The following is a 27,227-nucleotide window of genomic DNA, read 5'->3' as shown; positions in this document are numbered from 1 at the left end:
ACCAAGAAGAGAATGAAATAGAGAATCACACGTATAGGAACAATCACATTGCCCTTTATTTTGTAAATTAGATGCAAATTTTGATTTCTCAGAACACACTAGTGTGTTTGAGAATTTCTGAAAGGAGAAAACATTCTTTCTTTCATTCCCTCAATTATTCATGAGTTTCTTCTTCATAGAATGCCTAGAAATGGTTGGGCCACTTCCTGAGCACTGATGGCGTTATTTAATCCAATTGTAAATCATCACTGAGGGTTTTTTACGTGCCAAGAACTCTATATAGATGAGTTATATAAATTCCTGTACAGAAGACAGAACACAAACCTACTATATTACTATATACTATAACATACATATATATATATATAAAATCATGCAATATACTTTGCAATATACCATGCATAATAATGTAAAATATTCAAAGTTAGGGTATCAGTCTGTTTCAGCTGCTATAACAAAATACCTTAGACAAAATACCTTATCTATAAATAATAGAAATTTGTTTCCCATAGTTCTAGGGGTTTTGAAGTCCAAGCTCCAGGTGCAAGTAGATTCAGTGTCTGATGGGATCTCACTCTCTGCTTCCAAGATGGTGCCTTCTTTCTATATTCTCATATCCAAGAAGAGAGGAACACTGTGTTCTTAAATGTAAGAAGGGCAGAATGGGCCAAGGAGACTCCCTCAAGCCCTTTTATAAGGGCACTAATCCCATTTGTAAGGGCAGCGCCTTCATGACCTCATCACCACTAAAGGCCCAACCTCTTAATAGTATCGCATTGTGGATTAACTTTCAACATGAATTTTGGAGGACACAAAAACACTCAAACCATAGTAGCTGAAAAAGTCAAGTTCCAGCTTTCAAGAAACTTACTATCTAAAAGGAGCAGATGACACGCAGGTCAAACATTAGTCTAAAACGGATAAAGGATAAACTATATGTGTGCAACAGTTATAATGTGAGCCCCTAAACTTCTTCATCAACTTAAAATTTTTCATGGAAGGAGTCATTTTATTGGTGAAAATGTAGGAAAAGGCATTCAAAGTAGTGAAGACCCAGGCAAAGTTAAGCATGACCTGTTGGAGAAAACACAAGAATTTTCATTCTTGAAGTAAAATAAGTAATGGAAATATGTCCACAGGTGAAGTCAGAAAGTAAGCTAAAAGTTTTGGTGGCAAGACTAAGGAATTTGACCCTCACTCTAACATTCACAGAAGCCATTGTAGGGTTCCTAGCAAAAAGAGTGACCAGATTATCTTGGTTTCCCTGGGACTCTCTAGTTTTAGAACTGAATGCCCACATCCTCAGAACACCTTAGACTTGAGCAACTGAAGATGACTGGTCACAGTAGGCATAAGAAGATGGTATTTCTCAATCTCAGAAATGCGTTCTACTGACAACTGAGAATAGAACTGGGTTCCAGCTCTGGGATTCTATAGTAACAATTATGGCAACGTAATGTTTGCATGGGTGTAAGTCAGTGGGTGTGGAAACATAAAGAATGGAATGAAGTCAAGAGAGATCAAGACAAAGCCAACAGACATTGGAGGCTAAATCAGATATTTTGAGAGGTGAGAGGAAAGACAAATGAGAAGTATGGCTCTCTGTTTCTGCTTTGAGGGAAATGGTGGACATTTACTGAGTGTGCCCAGATAAAGATTACAGGGATATACCTCTGCTGTTTCCCAGAGAGCAGCATTAAAGGCAGTGGCTGTGTATACACTAATGTATTACTAGGAGTTCAAACCCAGAGACAGGAGTAAGGAGCAAGAAGAGTGAGAAAAAAATGTAGGAGAGTCTATGCATTGATGGCCCTGGGTGCTGCTCGTTGGCCAGTCTTCAGGAAAACGCCACTGAGATGCATACAACCTGCCTTGGCACCGCACATTTGGAATGGAAGAAAGCAGCAATAAACTTTTGACTTGCTTCATCTATTGGTTAACGTTTTGCTCCATAAGGCATTAACTTCTTGGATTCCTGGTAGCACTTACCTAAACAAGGGCAGTACACCATGCCCTCTGTGTGGTCACTTGGCATAGCATCCTTCAACATCAGAACAGCAATAAACTTCCAAGCACAGATGACTCCTATTGACCAGAAAAGACAACAAACAACAATTACAATCCATGTCAATACATGCTTATCATTCACTGGACCATTAATTTATCTCACCAATGACCAGGAGATTGGTTACAGTAATTGATGAGCTGTTTTTTCAGTGCTGGGTTCTCTGCTGATTATAAATGTTCAATTAATCAACATCGATACTGCATATGGGAATCTGCTTTGCAAGAATTTTCTCTGATCCATGGGCCCGGGCTCTGCAACTTTTTAAGGATAAAGTTCGCAATGCATCCTCCAAGGTAGGACAGGTATAGAAGGAGAAAAAGTAGGTGAATCTTTCACAGGTTTTGTTGTGTTATTGTGTACAACAGGAGAAGCAAATAACTTAGGGACCCTTTCTTAAACTTGGGAAAACACTTGAGAAAGACACTTTTACATTCAGGGATAAATGGCACCCTTAAATGCAAATCATGTTCAAGTGTAAATTACCTACATCTATCATGGTCATTGTAGCAATCAGTCAAAACCAACTCTAGCTAATTTAAGCTAAAAGGAATAGGTGAAATAATAAAGAACAGGGTTACTAAACCTCAACACCATTGATATTTAGGCTATGCAATTCTTTATTGTAAGAGGCCGTTCTATGCATTATAGGGTATTTATGCAGAAGAGGAAAGTAGGATAGTTTTTCTTCCTACCCAGCCAGTTGAGACAAACAAAAATATCTTCAGATATTGTCAAATGTCCCCTCAAGAGAAAAACCACTCCAGTTGAGAAATATTGAAAGCTCAAAATATTGCCATGAAAAGGGAGAGGAATGAAGATCAATAAATAGCTGAGCCACATCCAAAATCGGTTCTAGAGCCATCTGGTTAGTACAGTAATGCAGACACCAAGATTTATGGCCAAATACCATGGACTACAGCATTGTTAATGCCCCCACGGTCTTATCATTGCCCTACTCTCACCCTGTTTCTCTGCATCTGTGGCTGCCTCTGGTCACCTCCACAATAATCTGTCAAGATTCTCTACCATCCCTTAATATTAGAGTCATCCTGTCATGGAACAAAATGTTGTTGAATGGATGGTAGCAGAATGCTTAAAGGGTAGAGAGTTATGGCATTTAATTTAACATCTATAAGGTATGTGAGTGAGTGTGTGTGTGTGTGTGTGTGTGTGTGACATAGGAAGATGAGTGAAGAGGCAAGAATGACTAGGGTGAAGATAACACTAAGGGGAAAAAGTCTGGAGACCTACTTGAATAACTTTAGATCTTAGAGCCATAAAATCTGACAGTTTTAAGTTCAGAAGGCTCCAGTATGACTTCGGATGCAGGAATAATGTCTCCTGACAGATACTTATTGGTGGACATTCATGCATGGTGCAAAGATCTGTACATTTTGTGATCTTCCCACATGGTCATACATGTCTGTACTTAAGATATCCAGGTCTCCGTCAAGTATGTCCCCATCCTTCAATCTCTTTTCTTCCATGCTTTTCATGAGTCAGACAAGCTATTCTCAATTACCCATGAGCCCATATATATTCCAATCTCAGGACTTCTCTCTGCACTAGGTGGATGGTCAGGTGATCTACTTAAAGTCTTCCCAACTGGGAGAATCTTTTTTTCTCCACTGGTTTTTTAAAGCCACTCTCGGGTAAAGATGTAGTGCAGCTGTTGCACATTCTTACTTCCCACCAAAATCATCCATCCAAAAAACGAGCTTGGGCTTCTTCCTCTTTTCCAGTTGGTCATAGAGCACTCCTACCCAAACAGCCATTTGCTGTGACTGGAGGAATAAGCATTTATGCATTATTCGGGGAAAGTCACATGAGGGTCTGGGCTACCTTCTCATGCAGCTTATGGCATAGTGGTACCACTTCCAACTCCAAGAGGATTGTTGCTGAATCAATCTGACTTTGGGTATCAGTGTGTTTGACAGGCCCCAACTCATGTTGAGTGGTCTGAACTCATGGTCACTAGACACTCCACAGTGAAATGCCTGGTATCTACCAGAATGCATTGCCACATCAGGAGATGAACACTAAATTGTGTGCTGGACTGAATTGTGTCACACACCATATTTATATGTTGAAGTTTCCTAACACCCAGGACTTCCGAATGTGACTGTATTTGGAGATGGGGTCTTTCAAGAGGTGATGAAGGTAAAATAAGGTCATGTGGGTGTACCCTGATCCAATGAGAGGAGTATTTTCTTACAAGACAAGGGGATTAGTACACAGACACACACGTGGCCACGGGAGGACACAGGGAGAAGACATCTGCCTTACAAGGAAAGGACAGAAGCCTTAGGAGGAATCAACTCCGCTGACACCTTGGTCTTGGCTTCTGGTCTCCAGGACTATGAGAAAATAAGTGTGTGTTCTTTAAGCCACCCGTTCTGCTCTCCTCCATTAAGGAAGCTTGCGAAAACTAATTCAAATAGTGCGTATCTCTTCTGCTCATGGTGAGGCCTTGCTCAACAACCCTAGACACCTGTCTTGTGACTCTCCTGACATGGCTTGCCATAGACTCTACGTAGCATCCTTTCCCTCCACTGACGCCTCCAACACTATAGGGTTTGCCAGATTCTTTTACCTAAGCAGCAGGGGGTTTTTTCATCAAAGACTGGACAATTTCAGAGCTTTTTTCTGCTGTGAGTCCCCACAAACTGGCCACCTTCTTTGTCAGCCAGCACATGGGCCAAGGCATAAGATCACAGCCTCTGCTTCTGTGTTATTTCCAAAACCCAAAAAGGGCCATCAGGTTTCGTGCTGCCTTTTACATGGTGAGATATTCAAGAAGCCACAATTTGTTTTCTACCTCAGATAGGATGCCTGAAAGCCTAAAACTTTTTTCCTGATATGGCAGACCCCTGAATCCTTACACACTCCATGAAATATATTTTACCACGGTTCCCAGCATGCTGACCATCTCTTGCACATCCTGCCTGATCAATCTGCTGTCATCAATATAATAATTTGACGTGATTTTCTGATGGTCCGATTTCTTTTGTCTTTTCAATGGTAGGGTGTCTTCACAAGGACCCCAGTATCTCTTCAACTATTAGGTTCCAGTCCTGAAAACAAGCTCAGTCCTGGAAACAAAGAAGGGACTGTAGCTACCATGGAAAAGAGTGCCTGTTCTCAGCCTCCTTGTTTTCGATCATAATTTGGTTTACTGGCACAGGCCTCTGTTAGATGTCCACACAGTTTTCTCCATACATATGTCCATGCCTGTCTGATCTTCACGATGTGTGGCCTGAAGAGCAAAAGGAGAGGCAGGGACACAGCCTGAGGGGGCACCTGTTGCCTTGTTGGGAAGCAACCTCCACCTTGTCTTCCATCACAGAGGGACATCAGCTCTTACTGGTGAAATTGGCTCCTTATGCAGGCTCAGAAATTTCACCCAAGTCTGGTCAGGCAATTCACCCAAATGTCTGTATTCCATGTGCCAGGGTCCCAAGTCTTCAAAACCAATATCCTGTCCTTGGTCTTAGAGATGGGCTTTGATTAGGGCATTTAACTTTCTTTGAAGTTCAGCCAGTTTTTTTGAGGTGGTCTTGGCTTTTCTGCCTTCTCCTAGTGAAAAGAAGAACTTATTTTCTTGCCACCAAAGAGCCTCTTGTTTCATAGAACCCCTCAACTGACACTATGACATTGCTGGTCATTGAGATGTGTGTGACCGACTCACTACAGGCAAATAAAAATGTCCACAGGGTCTCTATGATTTCAGGTCCTATCATCTACTTTGTTATCAGCAAGCCAAGTGTTATTACTGCTTCTCCTCCTCTGAGCCCTGGTCCAAGAGAACACCACCTCTGAACCATTGAGTGATGGCAGGGTCCTCTCAGTAGCTCTTTGTCATGACCTTCATGCATCCTTGCCATGATGCATTTTGTTTTCCTTGCTGTGGAACAAAAACATCAGGTAGTTCTTCCATTCCAGCGCATTCACTTCTCTGAGATTTTGTTCCCATCTGCTACCATCTGCCACAGCAATGCTGACATTTCTGCTCCACTCAGTGTAGACTATAGTTTTTTCCATCCATCTAATTAATGACCATCCTAGTGGAAGGTCACACCATCTACTTGGGCACTGTCCAAGGTGTTAGATTCTGGATCTCAGAACACTCTGACATCAACAACCTCTTCCTTAAGGCTATGTTTCAGCCCTAGAATCAAGCCCTGAAGAGATCCACTCTTTGGTGTATATGTCTTTTGTGGATATCACACACTGACTTGGTGATACAGCTCCTTCTAAGTAGACCCTCCCCTCTCCTATCAGACTCAGCATCATCCCAGCTGGTATGAGAAGACTAAACTCTAGTTATTCCAAAAACTAGAGGACCACATTCATGATGAAAGCTGCATGTGGTCCTCAGATCTTCATGATGCGTGGCCTGAAGATCAAAAGGAGAGTCAGAGATACAGCCTGAGGGGGCGCCCGTTGCCTTGTCGGGAAGCAACCTCCACCTCCACCTTGTCTTCTATCACAGAGGGACATCAGCTCTTACTGATGAAATTGGCTCCTTATGCAGGCTCAGAAATTTCAGGCAAGTCTGGACAGGCAAAAGCATTGTGGTAATTCACCCAAATGTCTCTATTTCATGTGCCAGGGTCTGAAGTCTTCACAACCAATGTCCTGACCTTGGTCTTAGAGATGGGCTTTGATTGGGGCATTTAACTTTCTTTGAAGTTCAGCCAGTTTTACTGTTGGATCCTTGAGGTGGTCTTGGCTTTTCTGCCTCCTCCTAGTGAAAAGGAGAACTTTGTTTGCCACCAAAGAGCATCTCTTGTTTCACAGGTGGCTTCCAATTGACCATTAATCTCTCAGCTGTTCCTTGTTTTTCTGTAGCCCATCATAGTACTTAATATTATTCATGCAATGTCATTACGACTGTAGCTACCATTTTCTCCATGCCTCTCAAATACCCTCTGAATCATGGCCTGCTCATGTAGTCTCTTCCAATGTTACACCATCAAAAGCTGCCACCAGTGGGTGTTTTGTCAGAAGTGAACCATCACTTTGCAGCAGGGACTACCTCTGCCCCACCTACCATAGCAGTGGGATTCTCCTTCCCACCAGATGGTGAAGAACCTCTGAGCACCATCCTGTTGCTTTATTTCAGACATCTGCAGGTATCAACTCTCACAGGTGGGCTTCTCTAAAAGTCAATGCTGAGATAGATTTGGGTGTGCAAGATATTTGCTAAGGATCATTCGTGTGAAAGAAAGCATGATTGGGCAGAGAGAGAAGTCAAATAGCATTGAATAGCACTGAATAGCACTGAATAGCATTGAATAGCACTGAATAGCACTGAATAGCACTGAATAGCATTGAATAGCACTGAATAGCACTGCATAGCACTGAATAGCACTGAATAGCACTGAATAGCACTGAATAGCACTGAATAGCACTGAATAGCATTGCAGATCCACCAAAATCCCTTCCAGCCTGACACTGAACTCTGAAGTGTGTGGTTATTGGAGTACCTTTGGTTGAACCAAATCAGCATGTTTCTTATAGCCTGGATCCTGTCACCGAATGCAGCTATCCTAGGAAAAGCAGGACCTCAGAAAATGCAGGTCTCTGCAGCTGAAGTCAGCCCTGAGCAGCAAGTCCCTCCACAAAGTTAAATTCAGGTGATGCATCTCCAATTGCTATAGCAGATACTGTGTTTTATTCAGTAATAAAATCAATATACAGCCCAGTCATTAATGAATGAGTTAATGTAGGAGCAAGCAAAATTATAAAAATTGTCCGGGAGTGTTATTTGCACAGTGATAGTACTGTGAGAGCAATTGTTCTCCGTTGTTTCTCTAAGATTTTGCAGGTAGTTAACCTAAGTATTGTTATGTGGTTTAATTTGTTCCACTCTCTAGCCTCATTGTGATTTATTAAACACGGCGCATGGAGTACAACCACACGTACCAAAGTATGTTAAAGTTTAACTTGGGGAAATGTCAGTTTAAAAAAAAATATTGCATTGTTAACGCACTTTGCTTAAGAAATACTCCTATTCCTGAGGAATCACCCTTGTCATTTATCTTCTGTCTCGCTGAAACAAAAATAGCATCATAAAGTGCTAATCCTTTTCGATGTCACATGCCCTTGAGTATCTGTTGTTCATCAAATCCCTTTAGTTGCTTGAATAACCCACTTGCTCCTGAAATCCTTATTAATCACATGAGCAATGAAACTCATCATGCAAACAAATAAAATCTGTGCTCGTCTTTCAAGTTTATTTTTCTTCCATGGAGGATCATTAGAGTAGCCTCTAAAATACTTGAAATTTGGTTTCCTAATTTACAAAGGGTGCAATTGTCAATAATTTATATCCACTCTGCGTTTAGCCAGGAGCCTTGCAATAAGAAATCAGCAGGACGGCTATTTGGTAGACAAAAACCTGCTCTCAGGAAATTGCCCTCATCCCAGGACATGAACAGACATTTCTCAAAAGAAGACAAGCAAGAGGCCAACGAATATATGAAAAATATTCAACATCACTAATCATCAAATAAATGCAAATTAAGACCACAGTGAGATACCATCACGCACCCCAGTATGTAGCTATTATTAAAATTTCAAAAAACAACCAATTTTAGTACGGACACAGAGAAAAAGGAACATTTATATCCTGCTGGTAGGAAAATAAGTGCGTACTACCTCTATGGAAAACAGTATGGAGATTTCTCAAAAAGCTAAAATAGTAAGTCCACTACTGGATATTTCTCTAAAGGAAGGGAAATTAGTATATCAAACAGATACCTGCACCCCATGTTCATCGCAGCACTATTGACAGTGGAAAAGATATGGAATCAACCTAAGTGTCTATCAACAGTGGATAGGATATACAAAATGTGGTATATATCTACAACATGGAGTACTATGCAGTCATAAAAAAGAACAAAATCAGCCAGGCATGGTGCCTCACACCTGTAATCCCAGCACTTTGGGAGCCCAAGGTGGGTGGATCAGAAGTTCAGCAGTTCCCTGGGCAACATGGTGACACTCCATCTCTACTAAAATATAAAAAATTAACTGGGCATGGTGGCAGATGTCTGTAATCCCAGCTACTCAGGAGGCTGAGGCAGGAGAATCATTTGAACCCGGGAGACAGAGGTTGCAGTGAGCTGAGATTGTGCCACTGCACTCCAGACAGAGCGAGACTCCATCTCCAAAAAAGATAAAAGAAAAGAACAAAATCACGTTGTTTGCAGCAACATGGATGCAGCTGTAGGCCGTTATCCTAAGTGAACTAACTCAGAAACAGAAAGCCAAATATTGAATGTTCTTACTAATAAGTAAGAGCTAAACACTGGGTACTCGTGAACATAAAGATGAAAACAATAGACACTGGGGACTCCAAAAAAGGGTGGGATTAGAGGGGGGCAAGAGTTGAAAAATCACCTATTGGGCACAGTGTTGAGTATTGGGGTAATGGGTACACTAGAAGCTCAAATACCCCATCATTAGGCAACATACCCACGTAACAAACCTACACATGTAGCCCGTGAACCTAAAATAAAATTCAATGTAAAACTAGAAGTTGTCCTAATCCCTTCCTAAGAGTATACTGTAGGTCCATGTTCTGGAGCCTGCCTGATTTTATGTAAATATCTATACTAAAAATATACTAAAATATATAATATATATTAATATACATACTATGTATTTTAATATATAAAATATATATTAATTATATATTTTAGTAGATAAAATATCTTATACAAAAATATAAAAATATATTAAATATATATTAAAATATATTTTGTATATCATAGTATATAATATATGTATTATATATTTTATATATTTTATATTTTATATATTTTATTTTATGTATATTAAAATACATAGTATGTATTTTAATATACTTAGTACATATTTTATATATAACATACATTATATATTTTATATACATTATTACATATATTTACATAGTACATATTTTATATATAACATACATTATATATTTTATGTATAATATACATTATGTATTTTAATATATATTAAAATACATAATGTATATTATACATAAAATATGTACTATACAAAAAATATAAGATATAATATATTAAAATAGGTATAATGTTTGTCATATATAAAATTTTCTGTTATATTTAATATACATTATACACTATATACAATATACATTATACACGTATATTATATGTTATACATGTACCTCATAATATATGTTATACACATTTTTATATTTTATATATCAATATAAAATAGAATATGTTATATACTATAGAATATGTCTACTAATATCTTCTATTATATATATTCTTACCTATATTCTATTCTAATAGGATTCTAATAAGGAATATATATACTATCCTGTATGTATTATAATGTATTCTATTCTATATATTATCATATATATTCTATTCTATATGTTCTATAAGTATTCCATACATTGTATAATTATATAAATATGTAATCATAATTAGTAAAATAATAATTGATCAATAATATAATAATATGAAATATCATTGGTCTCTATATAATAATAAATAATATAGACTCTGCAAATATTTCCCCACTGCATTGGTAGGAGATACGTAGCATGGTACAGAAAGCAAGGAAGGTCATCCTGCCAGGACCCCTACCTAATTTCTTCCCTCCACTGTGGCCTAGCAGATTACAATTGCTATTTGAGATATCTCCCTTACCATCTGGGGTAAGTGAGAGATCATTCTTATCCCATCCGAAGGTCTGCTTCCAAATACCACTTAGCTCTGTGCTGTTTATGGGCACATTCAGTAAAGCATCATTATATTTTCAAGTATTGCAGAACGTTACTGCTGGAATATGTGTCTAAGCTCTTTTGCCTTTCCTTTAATCTAGCATGCAATTTCCATTTGCCTTCTATTCATGATACAATCTATATTACTTCCACTCTTTTTAGTTCATATTAAATAATTTGTGTGTGCAATGCTGGCATATAACTCTCTAAGTGACACGTTGTCTACCTATCTCATGTTATTGAAAAGGCAGAAAACAGGAAGTATCCTACAGAGGAGAACTCTATCTCGGCTGGGTGTCTGATGTGATACAGCACAGCCAAATACAGGCAAAGGACAGAAAAAAGCAAGAGTGGTTCAAGCAATCTATCACAAGCCTATGACTTCTACCTTGGAGGAAATGGGGCTGTTACCCTCACACATTTATCAGTCAGTAACATATAAAATCAGAACAAAGATGAACTATGGCGGGGAGGCTGGCAGTGGTGAAATTTGATGACTAAAGAAACAATGAGGAGGAAGAGGGAACACAGTCATTCAAAAACTTCTTAAAGCAACAAGGTCTGGAAGCATTCTGAAACAACCCTCCGGTGCCACAAAGACTGCGGTTGTACTGACGCCTACTTCAGTCTTCTCATGTTGTAATCACAATCACAAAGAAAAACAGGTTAAGCAATGTTGCTGTATTCTTTTTAAGAATGTAGAGAAGGAATCTTGTTTTTTAACTTTTAAGTTCAAAGATACCTACACAGATTTGTTATACAGGTAGACTTGTGTCAAGGGGGTTGGTCACACGGATTATTTTATCACCCAAGTATTAAGCCTAGTATCCATTAATTATTTTTCCTGACCCTCTTCCTCCTCCACCCTCCACCCTCAAGTAGGCCCCAATATGTATTGTTCTCCTCTACATGTCCATGTGTTCTCATCTTTTAGCTCCCACTTATAGGTGAAAACATGGAGTATTTGGTTTTCTGCTCCTGTGTTAACTTGCTAAAGATAATGGCCTCCAGCTTCATCCATGACTCTGCAAAGGACATTATCTCATTTTTTTTTTTTTTTTTTGAGACAGAGTTTCGCTCTTGTTACCCAGGCTGGAGTGCAATGGCATGATATCGGCTCACTGCAACCTCCGCCTCCTGGGTTCAGGCAATTCTCCTGCCTCAGCCTCCTGAGTAGCTGGGATTACAGGCACGCGCCACCGTGCCCAGCTAATTTTTTGTATTTTTAGTAGAGACGGGGTTTCACCATGTTGACCAGGATGGTCTCGATCTCTCGTGATCCACCCGCCTCGGCCTCCCAAAGTGCTGGGATTACAGGCTTGAGCCACCGCGCCCGGCCCATTATCTCATTTTTTACGGCTGCATAATATTCTATGATGTATGTATACCACATTTTCTTTATCCACTCCACCATTAATGGGAATTTGGCTTGATTCCATGTCTTTGCCATTGTGAATAGTGCTGCAATGAACATTCACATGCATGTGTCTTTACAATAGAATGATTTAAATTATCACATGTAGGCCAGGCGTGAAGGCTCATGCCTGTAATCCAAGCACTTTGGAGGCCAAGGCAGGCAGATCACCTGAGGTCGGGAGTTCAAGACCAGCCTGACCAACATGGTGAAACTCCATCTTTAAAAGAAAAAAATTTAAAAATTAAATTATCACATGTATCCCCAAAATACATACATCAATTGTATATCATTTTTTAATTGTGTAAATTCAACCAGATATACATAACACATTTACCTCATTTTTATGAAAGAATGTTGGTAAGAAAAGACACATTGGGAGCTTGGAAGGGCTCCCAATGTCCTAATGTGGGAAAACTGGAACAAGAAAATAAATACTAACAGTAAGATATTACATTCATTAAAAAGTTGTTATTCCTGAGTCCATGGTGTTACAAATAATTAATCGAATGGATAAATGAATGAGGAATAAGGTAAACCTCTCCATGAAAGTAGAGTTCCAATGAAATACAGAAGGAATAGTGGAACTAGAAAATCATAATCATTATTTCAGGCAAGAGTTGCCCACAGAAGCTAAAAGAAACATTTGACTATATGAGGAGAAACAGGAAAAACAGGAAACGTGCATATTCTCAAAGTAACCACAGAGTATCTACTGCTTGCAAAGGAGAAAACAGTAGCTTCAGTGAAGCAGCCCAGCAGGTACCACATTTAACCAAATCATCAAAGTTATCACCAATAATAAGACGTATCAACATCATTGGTATGATGCTCTGAGAAGACCTCAACATTACCTTTGTGGTATTCCAGCCAAATATGTGTAACCTCAATCTAATCTGATGGGCAAACATCAAATGAAGACAAATTGGAGGCTATTCTGCAAAATAACTGGTCTGTATCCTTCCAAAAGTTCAAGGTCATGAGAGACAGAAACTAAGGACATGGCCCAGATGGAATTACACTGTGGAGGCAATGACAGTGAATGCAATGTGGGTCCTGGAAGAACATGAAAACAGAAAAACCACATTAGCGGGACAATCGGAGAAATTTGAATGTCTGTGGATTAGTTGGCAGTATGACAACAGTGTTAATTTCCTAGTTTCAATAATTTCCCTGTGGTTATTTGAAACACCAGTGTTAGGGGAGGCTGTGCAAAGGAAATACTAGAATTTTCTGTGCCATTTTGTAACTTTTTTTGTAAATCTAAAGTGATTTCAAAATGAAAAACAGTTAAAAATAGTTTTAAAAAGAACACAAATACATATGACAAAATAATGAAAGAAGGAATTAATGCGTTTTAGAAATACTCATAGCATGTCCAATCAACAGTAAATATTCAATAACATTGCTGATATTTTAAGAAAAGAAAAAATGTGAACTAAAGATGTTCTACTAATTTTACTATATATTTATGCCATTTTCTGAAACGTCGGTATAATTTAACAGATACTAACTTCATGTATTTCTTACGTTGCCAAAAATATATCTACTTTTTTATCAGTCAAAATTCTAGTCATCTTCTGATACTTCTACACCTGTTCCAAGCTTTCTGTACTTTGTAAAATCTTTCCAACTTTCCCCAACTAATAGGGCATTTGTGTCTTTCATCATGCTGTGTTGCACTTGTGGGAGAAAACTATCTTATTCCATTTTAGTATCTTGGGATAGAAGGAAGATGTGAGTTCTCCCAAATGCCAGTTCATCTGTGGGCTTACAGGTAGAATCCCTCATGCCATCTCTCCTATCCTAGAAATGTTTTGGAGCCCCTGGGTGGGGTTTCTACAGTGGATGGAGAGTAGGACTGTGGACAGCTCCATGGTATCAATCCTGGTTGATACCTACATTACTCATGAACTATCAGCAAATCCCTTACTCAAAGAGGCATCTTCTTTCTGCAGGTCACATCAACAACAATGCCCTCAGTTGCTACCACCATCTCTCTCACAAATACAGATCAGAGCTTTGGCTCACAACTTTCTTTCAGCAGAAACAGTAGCCAAGGTGCTTCATGAGTCTATTTTAGGAAATGTTTTTTCTGGCAGATGCAGTGGCTCATGTCTATAATCTCAGCACCTTGAGGCCAAGGGGGAAGGATCGCATGAAGCCAGGAGTTCAAGATCAGCCTGGGCCCCTGTCTCTACAAAAAGAAAAAAAAATAGCCAGGCATAATGGTGCATACCTGTAATCCCAGCTACTCAAGAGGCTAAGATGGGAGGATCACTTCAGCCAAGGGGGTTGGGGTTGCAGTAAGCCATGATTGCACCACTGCACCCAGCCTGGGTGACAGAGTAAGACCCTGACTCAAAATGCAACAACAAAACAAGAAGTGTTTTTCCCTTTGTGTTTATTTTCTACCCACTGATAATATTCTCAAGGGAACCCACAGAAAGAAAACCCCCCTTAGCCAACTGGCAAGTGATAAGGGGTGTTTTTCTTTCAAATGGCTGGAGGACAGAGAACACTAGCTCTATAAGAACAAACTTCAATCCCCAGGCAGCAGTTCATCTTTATATTCCTTTGTATTCTTACTTCTTCCACTGACCTTTTCATTGTTTCCATTTGGCCTGCGCTCGTTGACATGATTTGGAATTGAAATAAGTAAGGGAAAAGAGAAGAAATGCTTCCTCAGCTAGGAAGATGAAAAATAAGGGGTGGGGGTGCAGGGAAAACAACCACATTTGCCGAATGGTAATGCATCCTTCTGCAGGGAGGTAGCATCCAGATTTTCATGTCAGATGTACCCCATGTTCAAGGGATTACACTCAGTACCACAAAATGCATCCAGCAAGGTCTCCGAAGCATTCACATTGTTGACACTGCTTCCCGATGCGGGCAGGATGCGAATGGTTTTTACAGCATCCCACGCAATTCCTCACTCGTTCCCCAGTGATCAGTCTAATTGTGATAAACACTCTCACACTCTGTGCAGAATGTGTGAATCAAGCCCTGTGTTTTATGGCACTGTGGTTCCGTGTTGCTACGTGAAGGCATAAACATTTCCACTCTGGGAGCAAGTGTAGCCAAATTTTGCTGCACTGCATTTTTCTGTTTTAATCCTATTCTGAAAGTAGTACCACATCCCCTGGCAATGCTCTCCTCTAAGTTGGCAGCCTACCTGCTTGCCAGGCAGAATTAAGATCTAAATGGTGCTCACTGCAGCCTTGTACTCCTGGGCTAAAGTGATCCTCCCACCTCAGCTTCCCAAATAGCTGGGACTGAAGACACATGCCACCACATCCAACTAAGGTTTTTAATTTTTTGTAGAAATGGGGTCTGGTTATGTTGCCCAGTGTGGTCTTGAACTGCTGGTCTCAAGCAATCCTCCTGCCTTGGCCTCCCAAAGCACTGGGATTACAAGTGTAAGCCACAACACTTGGCCTTCCAGTGGATGTTATACCTTTACACAGGAGACATTGTTCATTCTCCCTGATGCGATTTAATTATCCTCAAAATCTAAAGTTTAGGATGCCTGAATCATCACTGTGCACCCTACACACACTCTCTCTCCTGTTTCCAAAGCATCCTAGGGGTGCTCACTGCAGAGTCCTTCACTCTCATCATTCCCACCACTTGGGAGGACCCCCCTCCTGACATCCCATAAACAAATATCTTCTTTGCTAACAGGTAAGAAATTTATTTAGGAAGTGATGGAAATATTCTAATATTAGATAGAGGTGATGAATGCACGACTCTGAATACACTAAAAACCACTTAACAGTACACTTTAAAAGGTGAATTTTATGGTATGATGATTAAATTTCAATAAAGCTGTTATTTAACAGGAAGAAAGGAGGGAACTAAGGAAAGAAGGGAGGGAGGGAAGCAGGGAGGAAGGAAGAAAGGAAGGAGGGGAGGAGGGAGGAAGGAAGGGAGAGAGGAAGGAAGAAAGGAAAGAAAGAAGAGGAAGAAAGGAAGGAAGAGCAGAAAGAGAGGGGAAGGAAGAAAGAAGGAAAGAAAGGAGAAAAAAGAACAAAAGGAGGGAGCAAGGGAGGGAGGGAAGAAGGAAGGAAGGAAAAAGAAAGAAATGGTGGAAGGAAAGAGAGGGGAAGGGAGGAAAAAGAAGGAAAGAAAAAAAGAGGAAAGAGGAAAGAAAACGGGATGGAAAAAGAAAAAGAAAGAAGGAAAGAGAGAAAGAAAGAAAGGAGGAAGGGAGAGAAGGAGGAAGAAAGGGAGGGAAGGAAGATGGAAGAGAAAGAAAGAAATAAGAAAGAAAGGAAAAGAAAGAAGGAAGGAAGGAGAGGAAAATGAAGGAAGGAAATAAGGAAAGAGAAGAAAAAGAAAGGAGGAGGGAGAGAGAGTAGGACAGAAGGGAGAGAGGAAAGAGAAAGAGTAGTTCGAAGAAGGCCAGCTGTAAAGCCACTTTGTTGGCAGTAACATTAAAATAGTCTAAACATGAGGAGAGTGGTTTTTAGTGTCCCTAAAACCATTCCAAATTTCTTATCTTTGTCTTAACACTTGGTCGGACAAGGAATCCAAGGACCTGACTTCACTCCTCTTTGTGTTCATCTGTATGTTCCTGGGCGTCTAACACAACCTTCCTTAACTCAGATGCCTCATCTGTAAATCGGATCCAGGCACAGCCACCACACATGTGTGTGGTCAGGATGAACCAGGAAGTGAGTGCCAGTGTCTGGTAATAGTTAAAGCATTTCACAGACACTAGCTATGACCATCAACCTCTCCCCAAGTGCAGCTAGACATTTCTTGTGCCAATATTTTTCTTGTCCAATCAATGCACCTTATTAAGGGCATGGGCTGATGTCTATAGCCTTTGTATTCATTGCTCTGGTCGTATGTATGACATGTGCTGCTGGAGTTTTCTGTGACCAACCCCTTCCAGGAAACCACAACAAAATTCCTCTTCAGAGGTAATTTAACCACTGGGAGTTACTTCTGCCTTAGAAAACTAGAGAAGTCACGAGGAAAGGGAAATTCTTCTACTCCAATCACAAAGTAGTCTTTGCCCCTCAAGAGCTAAGGAATACATGAAGAGTTGAAAATACATTTTTATTTCAAATACTTTGTTTGTTTCCCTGTTCATTGTTTCATGGGAAGACACCATAAACATACAGCTTAATATCTTGAATTTCCTTCAAGAAGAAGAACTTCATATTTTGAATTGAACCTGTTTTTTACTGAGCAGTTCACAAAGAAACAGCTATTCTTTGTGACTCATGCCTGTAATCTCAGTGCTTTGGGAGGCTAAGGTGGGAGGATTGCTTGAAGCCAGGAGTTCGAGACCAGCCTGAGCAACATCAAAAGACCCTGTCTCTATGAAAACTGGGAAAATAAAATAATTTTTTAAACAAACAGCTATTTTTTTTATCGCCAAACAATTTCCACTTCACATTTCCAGGTGTAGGATACCTATGCCCCTCTCTTGTCTAATTAATGGCTGTTTCCTCAGAGGATAAAAAAAAATACATTACTTATAAAATGAAATTAATTAAAGGAAAAATATTCCATGAGGAACAAATCATTGAAGTATTAATAAATAATAAAGATAAAATCAAAATAATGCTTAATTAACCATGCAGTAACATCTGCAGCTCCATTTCTCTTCATTAACATAAAGAATAGTTGTCTATAATTGAGTATGTATTTTCATGTTGCAAATTTACCTACGGAGGCTGGGTGCCATGGCTCACACCTGTAATCCTAGCACTTTGGGAGGCTGAGGTGGGCAGATTGCTTGAGCTCAAGAGTTTAAAACCAGCCTGGGCAACATATTGAGACCCCATCTCTACAAAAAATTAGCTGGATGTCATGGTGTGCACCTGCAGTCCCAGCTACTCAGGAAGCTGAGTGGAGAGGATCTTTTGAGCCTGGGAGTTCAAGGCTGCAGTGAGTTGTGATCGCACCACTGCACTCCAGCCTAGATGGCAGTGAGACCCTGCCAAGAAAGAAAGAAAGAGAAAGAAAGAAAGAAAGAAAGAAAGAAAGAAAGAAAGAAAGAAAGAAAGAAAGAAAGAAAGAAAGAAAGAGAAAAGGGAAGGAGGGAGGGAGGAAGGGAAGGAGGCAGGGAGGGATGGAGGGAGGAAAATTTAACTGATAGAGATGAGTGCCTTAAGTTTCAAAATAATACTTTCAAATCATGTACATGCATTTAATCTTCTAGACGATTAAGTTAAGTGTTGCCATAAATTCATATAGAATTACCTGCATCCCTGCATCTCTCTGTTCCACGTTTAAATATCCATCTCCTGCTGTGAATTTTTCCATCAATCTATTTATTCAGAAAAGTATTTAAAGTAGATCTAAATAAGAAGGGGAAAGAAAGGGTCGGATTATTGGCTGCATTGGTGAAAGAATTGGATGCAATTTTGACAAATGCATTAAAGAAGAAATGGTGCCCTACACTCTGTGCCAAACAACCTCAGAGAATACCAGCGTGACACCACTTGTGACCACAATCCTCCTCCAGCACCTACAGGATGGCAGACACCAGAAAAACTCAGATCTACCTTGTTTGTTCTTTTGAAGTTCAATTCTCCACTGATTCTTTTCTGTATATATTTTTGAAAAATAACAGAGATAAAGAAATATTTTGAGAGGGGGAAATAAACAATCAGCGTGCACCTGTAAAGAGAAACCGGCTCAGTTGTAGTAACAGTGGATACCGCTCAGCTCTGTTTGTTTTGAGACAGATTCAGTTACAGAAGCAAGGCCACGAGGCAATGCACTGTGCATTTTCAGCTTTGGGAAATGACGCCAATGCAATTCATTGTTTTAAACCATCAAACGCCTTTTTATTAAAAATTTAAAATGTAGAGAAATAGGACACATTGGCTCTGCAGGATCTTGCACAGATTGTAAGTGGATTACAAGACTCCTCAAGCCTGTGAGAGTATTGTCAGTTAGTGCACCTCCATGCAAGGCAGAGGGAAAGCCCATGACCAACTAAGAAGGATTGCCTGTCTGTAATTCATTTCTCTGCAAGCATTTGTGTTATCCCCTTTGACTCCAACTGTGGTCACATGTGATGGTCATCATACATTATTAAAACAGAAGTCTAGGGCAGGACACAGTGGCTCACGCCTGTAATCCCAGCAGTTTGGAAGGCCGAGGTGGTTGAATCACCTAAGTCAAGAGTTTGAGATCAGCCTGGCCAATATGGTGAAAACCCATCTCTACTAAAAATACAAAAAGTGGGCTGGGCATGGTGGCAGGCACCTGTAGTCCCAGCTACTCAGGAGGCTGAGGCAGAAGAATCACTTGAACCTGGGAGACGGAGGTTGAAGTGAACCAAGATTGTACCACTGAACTCTAGCCTAGGCAACAGAGTAAGACTCCATCTCAAAAAAAAAAAAAAAAAAAAAACAAAACAGAAGTCTCCAAGTCACACACAGGAGCATCACGTACATGATTTTCCTGGTAAAAATAGAAATTCCATTTCCAAGAGGCAACAAGGAGTCCAAGGAGCAGTGTGATTCAAAGGTCGCTTGGAATAATGGACGATTTTATTATTCATGTGTGTACTACTAGTTACACATTGAGGAAGCAAAGGAGGTTTTGACATTTATGAGTTTCACATGCTGCAAATGAAAGACAGTTGTAACTGGCCAATGCAAAGCTGCAAGGCCAGTGATTTCATTAGGAGATAGCTCTTAAGATAAAGGAAAAAGTCATCGGTTCCATGCGTAAGATTAGAGAGTGAGTGGGTAGAGTTACCACAAAAAAATCCAGCTTACTAAACGTCCTATAAGACCATCATCCCCATCCCTAGCCAAAATAATAATAAAACAAGCAGAGTTTTTAAAATTTGGTAAATAAAAATTATTCCAAATCTTTTCCTTTCATCTTTGAAAGCCTCAAAATTAAGGGTCAGTAAACTCTGTCTATCTGTTGTCTATCCATCTATCAACCTATTACCTTTCAATTTATTGATCTATCTATTCCATCTATCTGTCTATTTCATCTATCATCTATCAATGTATCTATCTATTCTATCATCTATCTAGCTATTCCATTTATCTATCATCTATCTAGTCCATCCAGCTATCTATATATTTATCAACTATCTAGCTATTTTATATCTATCTATCATTTATCTATCTTTTTATCTATCTATTCCACTTATTGATCTATCATCTAGCTAGCTATTCTATCTATCGTCTATCTATTCTATTTTATCTATCTACCTACCTATGTATCTACCTGTAAAGGAAAATATAGTCCATGGCTTATTTTTAACAAGGCCCAAGAGCTAAGAAAAGACTTACATTTCAAACGTTTTTGGGTGTTTTTTTTTTCAAACAGGGTCTTGCTCTGTTGCCCAGCCTGGAGTGCAGTGGCATGTTCATAGCTTACTGAAACCTCAGCTTCCCTGGCTCAAGCAATCCTTTCACCTCAGCCTCCTGAGTAGCTAGGACCACAGATGCACTACCATGCCCAGCGAATGTTTTGTATTTTTATTTTAATAGAGATGGGGTTTTACCATGTTCCCAGGCTGGTCTCAAATTCCTGGGCTGAAGTGATCTTGCTGACTGGATCTCCCAAAGTATTGGGATTACAGGTGTGAGCCACGTTGCCTGGCCTGAAATGGTTTTAAAAATCCAAAAGAAGAATAATGTTTCATGCATGTACAAACTGTGTGAAATTCAACTTCCAGTGTCCCTACATAATATTTTATTAGCACACAACAATGCACATTTTTTTGTTTATAATCTATGGCTATTTTCATGGTACAACATCAAAGTTAAGTAGTTGTGACGAAACAGTGTGTCCCACAAAGCCCAAAAAGTTTACTATCTGACACTTTACAAAAAAGACTGTTAGCCACTAAGCTGAAGCATCTACCTTATGATAAATTTATTTCAATGTTTTAAAACATTTTCAACACTGTTTAAAATGTTTTCAAAATTTTTTTGAGGGTGGGTGTGCTGGCTCATGCCTCTAATCCCAGCATTTCAGGAGGCCAAGGCAGGTGGATTGCTTCAACCCAGGAGTTCAAACCAGCCTGAGCAACATGGTGAGACCTCCATCTCAATTATATATATTTTTAATGTTAATTAAAATAATAAAAAGTTTAAAAAAACTTTTTTGAACTTTTAAATTGTGACATAAGTTCAGAAATGTAAAAGTCGCAAAGAATTGCTATACACTTTATACCTAGAGTCGCCAATTTTTCACATTTGGCCAGAGTAGTTGCTTTATCTGATTGTATATGCAATTGTATGACATACATACGTGCATATATCTAAATATAGTTATATGATTCACACACATAAGTGTTCTGAACTGTATGACAGTAGACTGTATATATCAAGACCTGTAATATATTAAGAATTCAATGTTTATTTCCGCAGAACAAGGATACTCTTCTAAACACAGGAAAATTATAGTTAGAAAAAGTACAGTAAAAAATTAATAAGTTCTAGTATTCAATAGTACAGTAGGTGCTTTACCAGCATAAGGACAATGCAAAAAAATACTACAGTAGGTAAATTATGATTCAGGGTAATTTATTGCATATTTCAAAATAGCTGAAAGAGAAGAATTGTAATGTTTCCAACACAAAAAGTGGCAAATACTTGAGATGATGAAAACTCCAATTATCCTGATTTGATCTTACACATTGTACACAGAATCCAAACCATCACATGTTTCCTAAAAAAATATGTACACCTATTAAAGATCAACAAAAAAAGAAAATTACCAAATTCAAGAAATTGAATATTCGTACAATATTTTATCTCTGTACAACCCATATTTTGATTTCACCCATTGCCCAAATCATGTGTTCTGTAGCTTTTTCGTCTTTTTGTTTGTTCTGGCCACAGGATGCAATCCAGAGCCAAAGACTGCATTCAGTGATCACAGGTCTTTATTCTTCCTTAATCTGATACAGCACCTCAGCCTCACCTTGACATGCAGAATGTTCACCTTCTTTCAAAACTCTATCCACTCTATCTTAGAAAATGTTGGGTTTGCAGGTTGCTTCCTTGTGATGAGCTTTGGTTCTGAAATCTGGGCTGGAAGACACACAAGATAGGCTGAGTTCTTGCCTAGGTATCATTCACATATGGAGGCACCTGTTGTCCATCTTCTCTACATCAGTTACACAAACTTTAGTCACTTGGTTAAGGCATTGTCCCATTTCTCCCTGCATACTTACACATTTCATTACACAATTAACTTGTGCAAAATACCTTGAGCCTTGGCAACTGCCCTGTTCCTCATCAAACTGCGCTCATCTCCAGATTTTAGCATCCCTTGATGAACCTTGCCATAATCAACTCTGACCGTGATAAATGCAAAATAGTGATTTTCACTTCTATGTCATTTTTCTACATTTTTTTCTACAAGGAAGAGTCTTCACATTTACTTATATGTTTGTGTAGGGATTGATCACTGTATGATTAGTATGGACTTGGGGGCTCTTACTGTATTCAATAGGCATAATTGTCCTTAGTTATTCTGTTCCTCAACTTGTCCCATATTCGGGTGTTGAAAGCCCTTTCAAGGTGTCTCATGTGTCCTTTCAATGTCTTGATCATACATTTGAGCAGTTTCTTAACTTTGGGAACAAAAGCGTATCCAAGACTCATCTCGGGCCTTCCCTGCCTCAGTCCTATCTGTATAGTCCTATATCTCATAGATAAAGGTATTATCTATAATATTAGGCATTTCTCTAAGGAGCCATGGTTCCTTTCTGTGGGAAGTAATAATTAGAAACCAAGACCTGGACAGCAGGTGAACTCTTCAGTACTGAGGTGTCATTGCTTCTAGTCTCTAAGAGATGAAACAGACAAAAACTATCAATCGCCTCAAAGTAGCAAAAATGATACCATGCAATTCTAAATAAATTCACTTTAAGTTCATTTTTGAATTGTAGTTGTAAACTGAACTACATTTAACTGATCAACACACATTTAATAAAGTCAAACTCCAGATTAGGCACTGTGTTTAGTGCTGTGGGTACAGAAAAAATAAAAATGACTCTTTTCTAAAGAGAGAGTCAGCTTGAAAAAAAATGTTTTGTACCAGAAATGGAGAGGATGTGGTGAGTCAGAGAGTGACCACACAAAAATTCATGTCCTCCCAGAACCTGGGACTGTGATCTTGTTCGGAAATAGGGTTTTTGCAGATATAATTACTTAAGGATCTTGAGATGAGATCATCTTGGATTTAGGGTGACTGCTGTCCTTGTAAAAAGAGGATAGGACACAGATAGAGAGGAGGAGGCAATGTGGAGATGGAGGCAGAGACCAGAGTGATGCGGCCACAAGCCCAGGGAAGCTGGAGCCCCCAGGAGCTGGGAGAGGCAGGAAGGGGCCTCCCGAGAGCCTCCGCAGGAAACTGGATACAAGTATAAAGAGTTCAATGCTAACCCCAAAACACGTTCATGTCCTACTGCTCCAAACCTGTAAATGGGACCTTGTATTTTGAAACACAGTCTTTGCAGGTATAATTAGGAGAAGGCTCTTGAAATGAGATCATCCTAGATTAGGATGGGCCGTAAATGCAATCACAGGTTTCTTCTAAGACACAGAAGAGGGGACACAGACACAGAGGAGAAGGCCACGTGGAGACGGAGGCAGAGACTGCATTCTCAACTGTGACCAGAAACAGCAGAATAAAATGAAGGACCATGCTGGAAGTGCTGGGACTGCATCACTCAAAAGATGAACATTATGAGTTTTATATATATACACACACACACACACACACACACACACACACACATATAATATACACACACTATATAGATTATATTACAATTAATTATATTATGTTAATTAAATATATTAATTAATTGTATTATATTATTTATTATATTAAAATAATCATATTTTTAGTTCATCAAAGTGGCACATGCCTATAATCCCAACACTTTGCGAGGCCAAGGCAGGAGGACAACTTGAGGCCAGGTGTTCCAGACCAGGTTGGGAAATACAGTGAGTCTCCATCTCAAAAAATAATCATAAATAAGTAAACAAATAAATGAATCAGTAAATGAATAACTAAATGTATTGTTATAATTATATTATGCATATATCAAAAATATATAATGTATTATATGTTATTATTGTAAACTATTACATAAAATATATATTTGCATATGATGTATTCAAGTATTATTACATAAATAAAATATATTTATGTAATATATGAATTACTATATAAATAAAATATATTTATGTAATATATGAATTACTATATAAATAAAATATATTTATGTAATATATGAATTACTATATAAATAAAATATATTTATATAATATATATATTATAATATATAATATATAATATATTATATATATTAGATAATATATTTTATTATATAAAAATTTATAATATATAATGTATTATATATTATATAATTTATAAAATATATATTATGAGATAAGTATAACATATATATGTTATATATGTTACATATATGTTATATATAACATTATATATGTCATGTTATATGTTTGGGAGGCCAAGTCCGGGGGAATCACTGGAGACTAGGAGTTTGAGACCAATCTGGCCAACATGGTGAAACCCCTTCTCTACTAAAAATACAAAATTAGCCAGGTGCAGTGGCACACACCTGCAATCCCAGCTACTCGGGAGGCTGAGACAGGAAGATTGCTTGAACCTGGAAGGTGAAAGCTGTAGTGAGCCAGAATTGCACCACTGCACTCCAGCCTGGGCGACAGAGGGCGATGCTGTCTCAAATAAAAAAGAAAAAGAAAAAAGAAAAATAATAGATAGATGATGGATAGATGGAAAATTGATAGATGTGACGGATGATAGATATGATGATGATGATTGGTATAGATACATGATAGTTACATGATGGAGATAGATTAGATAGATAGAGATAATAGACACATAGAGCTGAGATAGATGATAGATAGATATAGATAGATAGATAGATAGATAGATAGATAGATAGATAGATAGATGATAGATAAAAATGTATTATGGGAACTGACTGAAGTTATTATGGAGGCTGAAAGGTCCTATGCATGAGCTGGAGAAAGAGGGAAGCTGGTGTTGTAATTCCAGCTGTTTCCAAATGCTGAGAACCAGGGAGTCCACAGTGTAACTCTCAGTCCAAGGTCAAGGGCCTGATAATCTCGGAGGTTACTAGTGTCAGTTCCAGATACGAAGTTTCTCTCTCCTGAGAACCTGAAGTTCTGGTGTCCAAGGGCAGGAGAAGATGGATGTCCCAGCTCCAGGAGAGCAGCTCACCTTTCCTCTGTCATTTTGTTCTACTTCAGGCCGTGTACTGACTGAATCATGCCAACCCGCATTGCTGAGGGTGAGTCTGCCTTCCTCCCGTCACCAATGCAAAGGCCAGTCTCTTCCAGAAAGCCCCTCGCAGGGGCACACCCAGTAACAATGTCCCAACAGCTAGCTGAGCATCCCTCAGAGAACAAAAGTTGATGCCTAAAATTAATCATCACAGCAACATAGTCAGAAATCAAATGGACTAGGTCCAGCACAGTGTGTGTGCAGCAAAAAGGTCATCGACACCAAGCCACACAGAGATGACGGCCAGGCATTGGCTTCAAGGAAGGGCCTGATAGAACAAAAGTACCCTGATCCGCCAAAGCAGGAGTTCGTCAGGCATAAACGATCCTGTGGCCTACACTGCTGTCTACTAGTTTGAGCATTATAATATCACCTATGCCCTATGTCAAACTTCATAAAGGATTTGAGATGGCTGATAGTCTATCATCACAGATTAAAAATAAGTCAACGCTGGGCACAGTGGCTCATATTTGTAATCCCAGCACTTTAGGAGACTGAGGCGGGTGGATGCCTTGAGGCCAGGAGTTCGAGACCAGCCTGAGCCACATGGCAAGACCCGCCCCCATCTTTAGAAAACCCTCAAACATCACCCAGGCATGGTGGTGTGCACCTGTAGTCCCAGGTACTCGGAAGACTGAGATAGGAGGGTCACCTGAACCTGGAAAGGTCAAGCCTGCAGTGAACTGTGATGGTGCCATTGCATGTCAGCCTGGGTGACAGAGTGACACTCTGTCTCAAAAAATAATAATAATAATAATAATAATAAGTCAAGCAACATTTTGGTTTAAATTTTAAATCCTTCAAAAACACCAAGGCAAGGTTAAGAAGTAGCCAATGTAACACATGGAAGCTCTTCCTTTTAAGCTGGAAATGGAACCAAGTGTTCTAAAATTAGACTTCTGGCCAGGTATGGGGCTAATGCCTGTAATCCCAGCACTTTGGGAGGCCAAGATGGGGCAGATAACTTGAGGCCAGGAGTTTGAGACCAGCCTGACCAACATGATGAAACCCCGTCTCTACTGAAAAATAAAATAAAATTGGACTTCTGTTGCTGCATTTAGGCCTCATAAAGAGAACATACTTTGGGATTCCAAAGTCAGCACAAAACCTTTGTGTTCGGAATCAGGGCTGTGCATGCCTTTATTCTACCGCTGGAAGTCTGGCTACAAATAGCCCTTTGTCAGCTAACCTTAGTGAGAAGCACGTGCTTGTTCATCACTAAACCACGCCCTTGAGTCAACGTCGACACCCACCATTCAGATTTTACATGTATGACAAGGCCAGCCTTAGAAAGAAAGTTCAAAAAAAAGTAATAGAATTTTTACCTAGTTAGCTTGAAAATGAGGAGTTTAAAGATGATTAGCTGAATTATCTTCAAAATATTTTAATTGCTTAAAGAAGATAATAATACATTATCCTTAGTGTAAAACGGAGAAATAAACAGGGAGCTAAAACATGTCCAGAAAGTATTTGGGTGTTTTGTTTTCTTTTTATAAAGGAACTATTTAATGACTTCTAAGTCAATATAATTGCAAATTCATGATATATTAGGCAAGGCTAATAAGAAAGATTGCCTTTACAATCTTCGGGTGTAGGAATACGTTTTTTTTGTTTTTGGTTTTGTTTTCTTTTGTTTTTGAGATAGAGCCTCACTCGATCACCCAGGGTGGGTGTAGTGGTGC

General features: G+C 39.1%; 1 long non-coding RNA gene across 1 annotated transcript; it reads right to left on the bottom strand.

Annotated features, from left to right (window-relative positions):
- LOC103790163 (uncharacterized) lies at positions 1 to 22,367 on the bottom strand. The gene is made up of 4 exons (XR_616333.5): positions 22,159 to 22,367; positions 18,454 to 18,551; positions 1,990 to 2,085; positions 1 to 1,074 (listed from the first exon to the last, which is right to left on the bottom strand). It is a non-coding gene; the product is annotated as an uncharacterized LOC103790163 (long non-coding RNA).
- Between the last annotated feature and the right edge of the window lie 4,860 nt (positions 22,368 to 27,227).

Source organism: Callithrix jacchus, chromosome X (genome assembly GCF_049354715.1).
Source record: "Callithrix jacchus isolate 240 chromosome X, calJac240_pri, whole genome shotgun sequence".
Classification (NCBI taxonomy): Eukaryota; Metazoa; Chordata; class Mammalia; order Primates; family Cebidae; genus Callithrix; species Callithrix jacchus.
Note: the sequence above shows the minus strand (reverse complement) of the source record. Positions and strands in the feature narration are given on the sequence as shown.